This window comes from Chelmon rostratus, chromosome 22, assembly GCF_017976325.1.
Source record: "Chelmon rostratus isolate fCheRos1 chromosome 22, fCheRos1.pri, whole genome shotgun sequence".
Lineage (NCBI taxonomy): Eukaryota > Metazoa > Chordata > Actinopteri > Chaetodontiformes > Chaetodontidae > Chelmon > Chelmon rostratus.
Window position 1 is genome coordinate 15,351,697 of NC_055679.1, and position 14,801 is coordinate 15,366,497.

The window sequence follows — 14,801 nt, forward strand, 5'->3', positions numbered from 1 at the left end:
TTTCCAAACTTAAATCCATTTTGTCTCAGTCAGACGCTGAAAAACTGGTTCACGCCTTCGTCTCCTCCAGGTTGGATCACTGTAATCTTGCGGTGCTTCCCAGAAAGACTGTGAGACAACGCTTGTTTAAAATGCTCGCTGAGTCCTGGCTGGGGCAAGAAAAAACAAACGTGTTAGTCCTGCACTGAGTTCGCTTCACCGGCTTCCAGTAAGACGCAGAATCGATTTCAAAATATTGCACACTGTCTACAGCCTGCTCCCCGGTTACAAACCCTCCAGACCCTTCAGATCATCTGGTCTCAGGAGCACTTCAGAAACCTGTTGTCAGTAAACACAGTTTGTCTGTAAATGATTGCATTCGGTTTTTATTTACATTTTTTATAGCGTCCAAACTTTTCTTGGGATCAAGTTTCACCACACAAACTTTGCATCGATGAAGGAAGCAGTGTGGACGTGTGTTCAGCTGTCCGAAGCAGCGGCGTGGCAGCCGTCAGCGCCACAGTACAGGACACATGGAGGCTGACGCGAGAAGTCGGGGAGGGAGCGTGATGGAGCTGCTGGAAGTGATGAGGCAGAGAGCCCTGACTGCGCAGACAACAAAATGAGCTCATTATTTATTAATGGGCTAATATGATAACTAACGTAGCATTATATTGTAGTAATTAAAAATACAGTCAAGGCCATTAAATTGTGCTTAATTAAACTGCGGATGGTGGTGGTGCATGATAAGTAAGGACACACGGACTGCATGACGGAGTAGATATTGACGGACACAGAGGATGTTCGCTGGTCCTGTTCTCCAGCTCCAGCCTCTCTACTCTGTGGACCCGCCATCCCAGCGCTCGGCTCCCAGGCTGCCGACGGCACCGCGCTGGCCGGACTACGGGAGGTACCTCCATCACGAAGCTTGTCTATTAGATGTGAGAGTCATCACTTGGGTTTATTTTTGTTGGCCAGCTGGGACTCAAATTGAATAATTTTGGTCCTGAAGAGGAGTTTTTTGTTGAGATGAGGACCAGGATCTAATTATCTTTATGGATTTTCCATTTGTTTAGGAGTCTGCACACACTGACATAGGCTAATTCAAATAACTAATTTTATAAGAAAGTCAAAATAACAGATTTTAATAAGCTATTTAGGCCTAAATATCATTTTTTTATTTGACCCCCACAGTGTCTTTTTTGAAAAATTCTCTTAATAGCACTTGATTAACATAATATATATGATATGACGAGTATGAATGGTCCTGTCTATCTAATTGCAGCCTTCAGAACATCCCAGCATCCCTAATTAGACATGATACAGTCTTCCTCCACCTCAGGGTGCTGGTGATGGAGCTGAGGTGTTGTCCTGCTGACAGCTGGACCATGACTCTGTGGTCAAACTCTTACGTCAAAACAATAAAACAGACGATTTATGCAAAAGAAATCTTTACAAGTGGAGTTATTTTCATGCAGACGGCTTGTCGAGGTCAACGTGGACAAAGACCTTGGGCGAGCATCAGCCGAAGATTTATGCAAGCTGGTCCATCCTCATATGAAAGGAACACGTGCATGAACAAAGGTCAACAAAGCACATTCACACCTCCAACATGCGTTAATCATTTCAATGCAGTTCAGTGGTGACGCCGCAGTTCATGACCTCCAGGAAAATCAAAACAATCCTTTTAAAGAAGGAGCGCTGCAACAAATGTGACTGTGTAGTTCTTGCAGCTGTAGCTTGTTGTGAGTGCAGCACTAAAGAAACAGCCTTTATGTTCACACAATCAAATGTTCTTTATTCCCTTTGGCGACATGACCGTGCTTTCTCTTTTGTGTGACATTACTTATTATGACCTGAGGGTTTAGTATCCAACATGTGAAGAGCTAACTCTCTGGAGAGTTTGATGCTTCATTTGAAATTTTGTGTGAATTTTTAATGTCACTTCAGCAGTGAGGTTATTTTTTTAGGTGTGTTGTGGTCCACAGAGTTGCTCATTATAAGGAATTATGAACTAGGACTCGTCCTCTGTGGACCACGACGAATGCAACGCGGCTGGCAGTTGTCAAGATGTCATGCTCTGGACAAAGTGATGGAAAGAAGGACAAACTAACTGACTGACTCGCACCCTCTGGCACCACAGCTAGCAGAAAACGTACCGACGTAAACCCACAGAAACATTATGAATGAGGGCTGGGAACACGAGGCTTCATTGCTTGCAGGTGACAACGCCTTTGATACTTTATTATCAATTTATGTCATGACGGTTTGGGTCTCGCTGAAAAGTTTGAACTTACTTTCTGCTTCTTCCTCGCATCACGAAGTTGGGACCCAAAGGCTCCAACAACAGGCCTCATCAGCCAGACAATCAGGTATCCCACCAAGTAACTTATTTCATTAACCAGTAGTTGCTTATGTAGAATGAATGTAATTTAATATCATAGTGTGTGGCTTATTTAGCATTTAATTAACATAGCTGCTAGCGGAACGCTGTACCACCTGCCTGTGTGATGATGTGTCTTTTCAGATGGGCCCTGCTGATTTTTGACTCAGATACTGTTGTCCAATGAAATCCTAAACTTTTTTGATGAGTCCCCCCCCGACTCCCCCCGAACATCTTTAAGCTCTTATTAAATTTGTTATGATCTCTTATCTTATTGGTGTCAAGTAAAGTAATAAAAACAGATAAGAGATCGTGATGGTTTCTGCAGAGTTGTTTAGGAGGACCTCCGCAGCCCCCTATTAATATCCTGTTTCATTTCTAACAGATTCTTTGCAAATAACCTCATAATTTTCATTTAATGTCACTTCTGACATTGCATGCATTTTTTAATTTCTTATTTAATATCACACAGTTTTGAATAAAGTGGCTTAATCCTTAGAAATCACGAGTATAGGCTGGAAAATGAGAGCTCCTCTCCTCTAGCCTCTCCAGCCGCGTTTTCTCATTGCAAACAGAAGATGACAGATCCAGCCTTTTTCAGACCTGCATATCCATACCATCAGCTGGATGCATCATATATCTACTTAAATTCACGTTCAGATAAACAGTACCGGGGGATTTTAGAGGGAACATTCTACGTAAAGCGAGTCGCTCTCCTGCTCCTTCCGCGTGAAGGACGTTGTTGAAGCAACAGTACAGCAGGAGATAACAGGAAGGACAGGAGGCGCTTTATCAGTATTTACAAAGCGGAGTACATATTGTGTTTGGAGATGAACATACAGATGCATTTCTAATTGGTCCGCTGAAGACACCAGGGGCGTCTGAAAGGAGTGGAGAGCTGTTCAGCGGGAGCGACGCTGAAATGATGGATGCCAGGGCTGGCAGTGAAGATAAAAAGCACACAAAAGATGTAGGTGAGAAAGAGAGTGGGAGAGTCAGGAGAGGGAGAGCAATGATAGACACTGTTTTGGGGCAAGAAACGAAGATAAGGCGATGAGTGCATATCAGTGGAAACAGGTTTAACAGCGAGGAAGAACCAGACTCCCCTGGCTGCGGGAGAGAGAGCATCAGCACTTAACATTCCTGCAATACGACTCATGTTGGCTCACGTGTTAACAACTTTTAGAACAGGAATATTTGCATTGCAATCTTCATCAGAAAGAGGATGACAACTGCTGGTCAAAAACGAGGGCAGCACAAAACACGGGTCGACGGGGAACGTGTGATCCTCCACGAGTAAAGCGTTAACGTTCCACTTAACTTAAATCAGAAACAAGACGCATCGTCTCTCCGAGGTACATCAAAATCAGAGCAGGATGTAGCAGCGAGGGGGCTTTAAAATTAAAATTAGCATCTCAATCAGGCCAATCAGCAATATTTCAAACACCACAACACCACCAGATGTAGAAGCAGAGACGTATGCTCTCTCAGTTTAAAAGTGCTGTACTGTATACGCCTGAATTGTGCGTCGGAAGAAGTGGATGATTAAGAATGTTTTAAGATGCTATTACATTGTTCAGTCTGTCATTTTTTTGGTGACAAGATCTCGCTAATTAAGGTGGGTGCAGCAGAAAATCAGCAGAAAGGGGTAGGGGGCATCTGCAGGAGCCTACTTCCAAGCTTCAACAATCTGAACCAAATAATCAGTCTCTCTCTTTTTTTGGGTTTAATCATGTGTTTCAAGGGGCACAGACTTCGGTTAAAGAAAGACAACGCACGACAAGCGCACGACGGCAGGTCTGCACAATTATCAGAGAGAGGAAGTTGAGGCATTTTTAAGCAGCGATGCTGCTGGCTTATGGGATGTAGCACTTTGCGAGATGGCCTAATAAAAATCCTGGATAAAATCTGTGTCTAATTGCACTAATTTCAGTGTTGAGGTGCGTCAGATTGTGTAATGAATCAAATAAATCACAGTGCTCTGATGTAAAGAAAAAAATATATGCGCCTACAAGCAGAGACATGATCCATCTGTGCCACCTTTAAAAAATGGTCATTCACGTACATATACACCAGCCCGTCCTTACCCGGACAGCAACTAGGCTATTACGACCCATTTTTACATTCATTTTTAGACTGTGACCTCTAATGTTTGGAGGAAGTCAGGTGATGCAATATTAATAGGCAAAGGGTGGACGGGTCTAACAAACACAGGAGTTTCAGCCCAGAGACGTCTGTTCGTGTCCTGTGTGATACCAAAAGTTAACGTTGAACTATTCTAACTTGTGTAACGTACTGAAGTTACGCATTGTACGTAATAGTAACGTCTTTAACCCAAAGCGTGATTTTTTCCTAAATGTTAGCAAGTTGTTCTGGTGCCTAAACATAAGAAAACAGCAGTAAACATGTGGTAACAAAGGTCCAGAAGGCCTATCGCTGGTGCCAGCAGTCGCATATGTCCTTTAGGTATGAGGACAGTACATACCAATGCTCCGGCTGGTTGGTATGTAGAGTCATAGCAAGAGTGTCGCTGTGAGAATCTGGTCCCAAATTTCAGACAATGTCAGATCAATTGATCTCCAAAGCTCTAAATTGGTCAACCTTGCAAGTGTCTCCTAGTCTGATCTACAAAAGCTTCACCACGTTTCTCACACGGTTGTCAGCTTTCATTTGGGAAAACCCCAAATTATTATCTTACTGTGTGAAAAGCAAGACTCCAGGCGAGGGTCTGAAGGTAGGCCCATAAATCGATCTCCAGGCTGACAGCATTTGTCTGTGGCTCCCAAAACCTGAACCTCTGTAACAACAACAGCCGATCATGAGCATCATCAGGACTACAGCCGCTAGAAGGCTTTGCCACTTCAGTGTCATTTGAAGCTGAAGCGACTGATGCTTTCACGTCTCCACGGTGATATCATAAATCCAGAGATGAGCGCACTGCTGCCAGCTTCATGTGACACAAACGAACATCTGTTTTCCACAAACAGCCACAGGACTCACCGATAAAACACTTCAAAATAAAGAAAAGGCCATTTTTAAGCACATAAAAGAAGTGATCCCAGGAATGCTGAACATGCTTCTGCACAAGTAATGGAAGCCGAGCAGAAAAACAGCACAAGAGGGTGACTTGACCTCGTGTCCAGCAATAGCACGAAAACAAGACAACGAGCGTGCTCAAAACCTCGCCGCCGCAATACGGGAGCAGACAGGAAACCATGGCTGCATGCTCAGAGAATTGGATCGCATCCTCAAAAAGCCCTTTGAACCTCTCGGCTTGCGCAGACACACAGTTTTAAAAGAAAACAAAACAGAGCCCGGGGCACCGCAGAGAAATACTCGGCGGGGTGAGAGGAGGGAGGAAATACACAGCCATTCGGTTTGTCGTCGTTCTCCACCGTTCCACTCAGACACCGTTGATCTCAGGAACACATGGCGCTCTGGCCGAAGCACCAGCGACGGGGAGTTCACTCCTCGGGGAGCCGGATAAGACGTGCGGTTGCTGTCTTTCATGGTCCGGTGTGGCTCAGATTACCGTTCTGCAGTTCGCTGCACGACACAACAGCAAAGGTATAGCAGGAGTTTTAATGGATGCTGTAGGTCCGGTGGAGTCTGCACAGTCCAATCGTCGCGGCAGTCGAGAGTTAGCTCCAACGAGGTCGAAACAGTGTCAGTTTTACGGCCTGTTCGCCTAATGAATGGCCCTCGATGCCTGTTCCCTTCGGGCTGCTGTTGTTTTCACAGAACTGAGGAGCTCCAAAGAGTGCAGCCTGACCGGATACGTGCCAGGCTCGTCTCCATTCCCTGCCAAGAGCTCCTCAACTTTTCTTCAAGTCTTATCACTTTTCTTATATAATTTGTTTTTTGTCTTTCAGACTGATCTTAGTGGGTTTATTGTGTCGTTTCATGGTTTTTGCTATTCTTCATTACACAGTCAACTTTTGTTTTGAAATATGCCTTCTGGATACATTTGGATTGGACACCTTCTGGTATACTGCTTACCAAAAAGTCGAGGTTGGGGATGATTAAAATGTAAGAGACCGGGGATAAAACGGCATATCCAATCAAAGACAAACAATATTTTAGCTCAAATGAGGAACAGATGGGCTACAAAATAAACCCAATCCAGCGATGCTAATGTTTTTGCATCCTCTTCAAGTATAGAGATAAAAAGAGCGAACGGCGGGACAAGCGAACCAGAAGACTGTCACACAGTACTGACACATGCAGTAGAATCTGCTAAGAGGCCGACTACACCCTTTCACCTCCATCCAACGGGGCAGCACATCCTCATTCTCTCACCTCTCTGCCCTCTTGGTATTTAGCCACAACTGGGCCTTTCATTCATCGCCTGTTACCTTTGCAGCAAATTAAAATGCATGCGTCAAATCGTAGCTGTAGCTGTAATTTCCCAAAGAGCTCTGCTCCAGCGTCATCTTTATCTGCTCCGGACAGCTTCCTTAATGAATCCATCGTCATGTATTCGTGCCGCGTGAACAAATCGTCCCGTTTACGTTTGCCGTGATTGTACAGCAGTGTGGACAAATGAAGCTTTTTAGATAGATAGATGGATAGATAGATACTTTATTCATCCCCAAAGAGAAATTTGCAGTTCCAGCAGCTCAAAAGGTGGACACACAAGGGCATGCAAAATAAGAACAAGAACTACTTTCAAGTAAAGAACAACTTTCAAGTAAGAGGCAAAAATACAATACAAAATAACAATATTAGAAAAAAATTGTGAAATAAAAATAGAGAACTAAGCTATCCAGGATAAACATGTTAAGATCTGGCTATACAGGATAAACATCTGTAATACAGGATAAACATTCGAGCAGTTAAATATTTGCACAGTAGTGCAGTTGTGCAAAATAACAGTGTGCAATAGTCGGTTTGTCCACACTTGGGTCCAGCGTATAGATGTGTGTGTGATAAAGTCCAGCATTTAGATGTGTGTGTGATGGAGTCCAGCATATGGATGTGTGTGATAAAGTCCAGCATTTAGATGTGTGCGTGATGGAGTCCAGCATATGGATGTGTGTGTGATAAAGTCCAGCATTTAGATGTGTGTGTGATGGAGTACAGCATATGGATGTGTGTGTGATAAAGTGCGTGTGTCCATGCATGGTGTAGGTGTGTAGTGGGTTCGGAGTTGTTGTGTTGATTATTGTTTTTGTCGGCCTCCCCAACAAAAGCTGAACTTCAACCTCCTGGGCTGCTTCTGTCTGCAGCTTGGTACTTCTTCCATCTCATCCAGCCACCGCTCTGCCTTCTACACTCCATATGCATCCAGTCATGTCTTTGCTGTTACAGCGTTTTTTTGCAAAGGCACCTTAAATGTTGTTGTGCCACACTCCATGCACCATGCAGGTTCACGTCAAATCTTGGGCATCTTTTCTGACTCAGCTCTTTCTTATGAACGATACAAACATCAGTTGTAAGTCGTGAACACATCCTGTAAGTTTGTCGTCACTCAGGTCCCCACAAACAAGCTAGCACATTTAATTATGCCTTATTATGAGCTAGCTTTATTAGCTTCCATGAATATTTTATTGCCGTTTTCCATTAATGAACACCGGAGACATCGAAGTAATTTGAAGCAGCTGCTTGGAAAAGAAAAGCTAAGGTGTTTAACACTCGCGAGGGTCCCCAGCATCCCGTGTGACTGCGTCTGTTCTAATAAATCAATTAAATGAACGTGGCGCGAGGCGGGTGGCTGTCAGCTGAAGCAGCGCAGCAGCTCACACATTTCCCACAGAGGACGCCGCTGACAACGGGAACACAACTTGTTTGCGCGCGCTGAAATTCTTCTTTGATGGTGTCAAGGAGAGGATGTGGATGCACGGATAAGCTGACGTCTATTATATCCAGTTTGAAGACTTTTAACAACGCGGCCGCTAAACCTGGCAACGTGAATTTACTGAAACTGAACACACGGAACGGCTGAAAGGGAAAGTTTGCTGTGATATGAAGTCAGTCGGTGTGAGAGGGAACATGGAACCAGACTTCAGCAGCTGCAGAGAAATGTAAGCTGACAGTTGACTTTAAACACCTTTTTAGGGAATTTACACACTGGTTTAAAAGCATAACAGCATTCAGACTGTTCTCGTGGACGTTACCGCACTGGAAATGAGATCTGGAGTTGCACTGCTGGACTTTAGGCAGCTTTATTTGATCAACCTGTTTACCTGTGGAATGTTCCAAACAGGTGTTTTTGGGGCGTTCCAGAACTTTGTTTGTTGCTGCATCAAATTCAGAATAAGCAGATTTCCACAAATCTATGAAGCAGATGAGGTGAAACGTTAAATATATCGACTTTGTGCTGTTTTCAAGTATATGTCAAAACCGATTAGCAAGTTATCACACTCTGTTTTATGTTTTATAGAGCGTCCCAACTTTTTTTTGAATGTACCATCTGCTGTTCCTGCTCAGCTTCTATCATATTATGTATGTAGCGCTCAATTCTGCAGCCACACAACAAATATTCTTGTAAATATTCAATTAGCACAGCAACAACAAAGTCCTCTCAGGGCTTGGCCTTCTTAAATCATTACACCACTATCTGAGTGGTCCATGTTTACAGTCAGTGAGGTACAATAAATATGCAAAAAGAATAATGAACACATTTATTTACCCAAATATAATCTTAAAAAAATACAATATTTGAAATGCCCCTCTCCACAAGCACATTAAAGCACGAAGTAAGATAGTGCTTGCTCCTCATTCAAAGCCTTAGGATGCTTAGCCTTTAAATGATGGAGCCAATAAGTCTTTTTATTCCCGTCTCCTCTGTTCCTCAGTGCTGTAGCTCAGTAACCATAAAACACAGTGTACACACTTCATGGCCATTAGCCATTAGGATGTCTGGCTGCAGTATGGGAGACTTCTCATCTCCTAATGTTGCTTTTATGCTGAACATTTTTCAGCTCTCTGCAAAACAAAGCCACAGAAATATCTGCAGTGGATTCACATATTCGCATGTGTGATTCTACCTTTCGTTTGGACTTTTTACTTGTTTTATGTGTGGGTGGAAGAAGTGATTACTCTTAATCATTGCGCTGCAGTCCCACTGCATTGCCCATTCCCCTCAGAGACTAATCATGCATGATTAGCTGATGGGTTTTCAGACTGGCGTCACAATGAATACATTTCTAAATTTAACTCCAAAAGCGCAGTTTGAAATGTCACTGTGCACTGTGCTCGCATCGTTATCGCTTGTATTGAACTCGACACAACAAGGACGTTGAGGTCTCTTAGTTTTGACGCCCATTGTGAGGAGCGTCTTGTCTGCATCTTGTCTGTTTGCTTGATCTTTGGGTACAAGTGAGCTGGGAAATCCCTGAAGGTGTTTTAAAGCTGAACACTTTGACCGTTTGCCCAGGCTGCAAGATTTTATCGGAGACGGTCACATTTTATGGTTCGTAACTGTCGGCAATATAAAGAAATGGGGGTCATTTTGATTTAAAAGCTCAAACATTTTATTAGCGCACAGGGTCAATTCAACCCCAATGGAAGAGCTGCTAATTTTATCCCTTGGTGAAGATTAGACACTGTTTGCTTGTGTAATTACAGATGAACCTGTGTCAGATCTATCATAACGTGGAGACGTCCCCCTTTTGACCCAGCAGTACCTTCTCCTTGTGACCCACACCTGCACAGGGCTCCAGTGCTGGTCCCACTGAGGCAACATCTGTATGATCTGACGACTGAGCCTGCAAGGCCCGTTGAGCTGACCGAGGTGCTCGCGGCGGGTAGGTTACAAGTTACCCCAGGGCACGGCAGATCAATATAAGCTGCTTCCGATTCTTGTAGCTTCGTAATTTGCCGAGCAGGTGATCAGGAGAGGTGATCCAAAACATTATGGCGTTTTTACACGAGTGAAATCCGATATTGATTCTGTGCACAGGGCAGTCTGGTGTGAACATGAGTACACGAGGGTCCTTACGTTCCTCAGATGAGCACTTCAGAGGAACATCACTCTTTGAAATGGAGCTCTACAGGACTGTGCTGGTATGTATTGACATACGCAGACTATAAAAAGGAACATTTACTACTGCATTATAGATTTCCCTTTCAGCTCAACTCAATTTATTAAAACAATAAATATATTAACACAGTTTTAGTCTCTCACACCTTCATACACATGTACTTATGTGAAAAGAGCAACCTATTAATGACACACTGTCTGGAGATGCACAGCTCGTCAGAGGTTTAGCACTTTAATCAATAAAACCTTAAAGCCTAAAGATTCTTACATCGCTCTCACGTTCTTCCTTCCAGACTTCAGTCTTTTAAATATCGACTGAGAAAAAGTGAAAGTTTTTACACTAAAGCAAAAACAGGCAAAGCGCTGGCTGAATTTTAGCTGACAGGACGCATAAATCATCTGGAACTGGACAGTTTGGGTAAAATTGCAAACAAAGAGAGATATGGATTGAAATACTATGAGCGTGGACAGATTATGAAACAGTGAGCCCCTGTGCACAGACATGTTAAAGGGCCCCCACCCCTCCTGAAGAGGAGGAAGACATCCAGACATCGCTGCGCCGTTTCTGGTCATTTTTCTGTCTCTTTCTGGATTCTTTACACCTCTTTATGTTTATGTTGCATTTCTTTGTGATAATTTTATGTTTCCTTGTAGTTGTTTTGCATCTCTTTATGATCGTTTTGTATCTCTTTGTAGTCGTTTTGCATCTCTGTGGTCGTTTTGTTTCTCTTTGTGGTTGTTATGTATCTCTTTCTGGTCGTTTTGTTTCTCTTTGTGGTCATTTTGTATCTCTTTGTAGTCGTTTTGTTTCTCTTTGTGGTCATTTTGCATCTCTTTGTGGTTGTTATGTATCTCTTTGTTGGTTATTTTGCATCTCTTTGTGGTCGTTTTGTATCTCTTTGTAGTCGTTTTGTTTCTCTTTCTGGTCGTTTTGTTTCTCTTTCTGGTCGTTATTTATCTCTTTGTTGGTTATTTTGCATCTCTTTGTGGTCGTTTTGTATCTCTTTGTTGGTCATTTTGCATCTCTTTGTGGTCGTTTTGCATCTCTTTGTGGTCGTTTTGTTTCTCTTTGTGGTTGTTATGCATCTCTTTGCGGTCATTTTGCATCTCTTTGTGGTCGTTTGGTTTCCCTTTGCGGTCGTTTTGCATCTCTTTGTGGTTGTTCCACATCCCATGGGCTCCTGTAACCTGTAGGTCTGTGCAACAACCCATCATTGACTAGCACCAATTATAAAGACTGTATTTTTTAAGTGTACCAGCATATTTTCTACTTTCTTTTGAACGTTTTTAGATGAAAACACACTGTAATCTTTGTGTGAAGTCAGATTGTGTTAGCGATGTTCAGACTAATTACCACTTTGAAATAACTATGATTGATTACTCTCATATTTGTGATGTGTCAAAAACCTGAACGTGTTTATGCTTTTGTGCTCGTTACCAACAAATGTTGCAGGAAATTGAATTTTGATTAATAACATGTATCTGTACCTTCAATACCTCGGCTACCTTAAGATGTGTGGCACATCTTTTCAGCTTTAAGAAGCAGCCAGTCAAGTGCAATCAATAAAACACGGTGTTCATACCGAACAACAAATGGGTTTCATGTATCTCCTTTTACTGGACACAAGAAATCTATAATTTTATTGTGTCTTTTGCTCTTCTGTTTTCATTATTCTCTAATAATAAAAGATATATATTCTTTTCATGCACAGAACACAAATTCCACACCATTAATCATCAACTCAATCCGTGTACTTTAATTGCTACCTCTGCTGTTTGCCTGCATCACTGATAGCAGCTGTCGCAACCTGACAATGTGCACGTACATTTTGTACATCCACACTGCTTTGTTTTAAGAGCACACAGGAGGTAGAGCGAGTCCAGTAATCAGAACAACACGTCCTCATACCTACGGGCGAACAGGTCGATTGCCAGTGACTCCCAAAGCGACATGCATTACCGTTGGAGAGAACCAGCGACACTGCACCTTCATCTGCACATCTGTCACCGTTGGCTTTGGTTTAGGTTGAACCAGACCTTCGTCGTACGGAACCTCCATCGTCACGTCATTAAGGTTGCAAAACATTTGCAGGTTTAAGCAACAAAACTACGGTTTGGTTTAAGCAAAGGATCATGGTTTGAGTTACATATGTTACTTTTCATATGTTACATATCTTAAGTACGTAAAAAAAAAAGTCAACCGTGATCTTTTCAGTTCCAGAACAGCGGTCTCCTGACTCTCCAGCGAGTCCTTTCACTCAGGAGGTCGCTGTTTTTGTCCAGTGTGAAACCAGAAAGATCATAGTTTGAGTCAAAAAATGTCACTGTTACGTACATTGCTTAACTTAAGTATGTTACCCGAGTTTTAAAAAGTCAGTGCTGACTTTCGGTTTCACACAGGACATGAACAGTGGTCTCCTGGTCCTGAAGGTCCTGTTTATTTGACTGTTCAGGCCTCGTCATCTCGTCTACATGCAGCATGTCTTGCTCTTTATACTACATCACTTGACATCTTCCTTTGCTCTCGTCCTAATTACTACAGCCACTTGAGGTAGCGGCCTAACATGAAAGGTGAACATGAGTCTAACAACCTACTTGCAAGGCCGACCTATGCAGCTGTTCTTCTGGTTTTGGACAGAAAACCACTCCTGATGAGCAGGTACCACGTTTCACAGCATCCTCAGCCATCAGGGTATGAATGTGTGTGAAGGGGTGAACGGTGATGTTTTTAATGCACTTTCAGTTGTCGGTGGACCAGCAAAGCGCTGCATAAATTGCAGCCCATTTACCAAAAGTTACTCTCGCAATTACCCGCTGTGATGTACAGACTCCAGGAGAAAGCATAATGAAGCATGTAGTGCTACACCCATTAAAATACATGGATGTAAAAATTTAGTGGCAAACACTGGGGAGAGCAACTCGTATAGCATTTAATTTAATAACAGATACTCATTTAGTCTTTTATGGAAATTCATTTACTGTATATGTGCTGAGGCGGTGTTTCGCTGCAGACCTCTGAGAGAAGCACTGGCAGGTGGAAATATAAATTATAAACATTGACTGGGATCCGTTTTTTTTCCTGAGCTCTGTGAGAATAAGTGTGAGTTAAAACACTTAAATCGACCCCTCTTCTTATTTTATTCCCCTCTGCAGAAGTTTCAGCTGGTGGGGATTCAGTTACAGCTGCTTGACATGCACATGTGTGTTTCCCCTGTTTTTTTCCCCCCATTGTCCTTCACGCTCAGTGGCTGCAGGACAATGAGGCCACCATGGTAAATGCTGAAATGCATTAATGTGATATTATCCACCCTTATGACAGACGGTGACCCGCGGGGAAACTCCGGCCTGATGTGAAAATCTTGCCCAGCACCAATGTCTCCGAGTAATTGAATCATGCCTTGCATTGTGTACTCTGCCTTTGTACTGTGCTGTGTGAAAATTCGTTTAATGGTTTGGAACAATGTTCATGCATTTAGAGCATCGGGCATGAGGCGGCTGGTGGCCCACAGGATGCCTCTGTTGGGGGTTTCGGGAGGTGCGCTGGTCCCAGGCCAGTGAGAGCGGTTAAACAGCATTCACTAAATGTCATGTGCTTCCATGTAGATAAAATCAAACTATACGCATGTTTAATGCACAATCAGATGCATTGTTTAGGACAGAATGGCAGCATATGTGATCCATACAGATGTAGATCCACTGTTCTGCTCTTTATGTGCTCTGAGTTGTTATTATTTGCTGCAGAGAAAAGCAAACCGAAGGAGGAAGACAGCAAACTGTGGAAACTCATCATAACTCTTGAATGAAATCTTGATGCAACTGAGGAATGAGAAACACAGAGTTTTTCAGGGATTTCTGTGCAACGAGCGTCAACCTGGTCTCGGCTGGACAATTCAGCGAAGATATTTTTCAGTATTTTATCCCCAAAATGTCGACAGAAACTCTGAATGTGGATTTCCTCTCGCCTGTTTTGGGCGGTCTGTATGGACTTGGCTTAGGAAGGAGGGTGGCCGATTCAAGACAATGAACCCCTAACTGCTTGTCTGTCACTCTGACTCCAACTAATGCCCATGTCTATGCAGCATATAATACACATATATGTATAGCTGATTTTTACTTTGTATGCCTTGTTATTGTCTATTTGTTCTTTTTTCTACATCTCCTTTTTATTCTTGCTATTATTACAGCCTGTTTCATCTTAATTTCCCCTGTGTGGGATCAATGAAGTTTTATCTTATCTTATTACTGTAGACATGAATGGTTGTGAATGTTCTCTATGTGAGGTTTGGGTTCTGTGTTTTGCCTGATATTTCCAGAATGGCTTAATGAAGTACTACTACAGCTAAAGCTGCCAGTACTAATACCTCATGGGGTAATATTCAAACACAAATTAAACTTCAGACTATAACAGTTTGTTCACCAGCTACTGTAAACACTTTCCCTCTACATCTATAACAG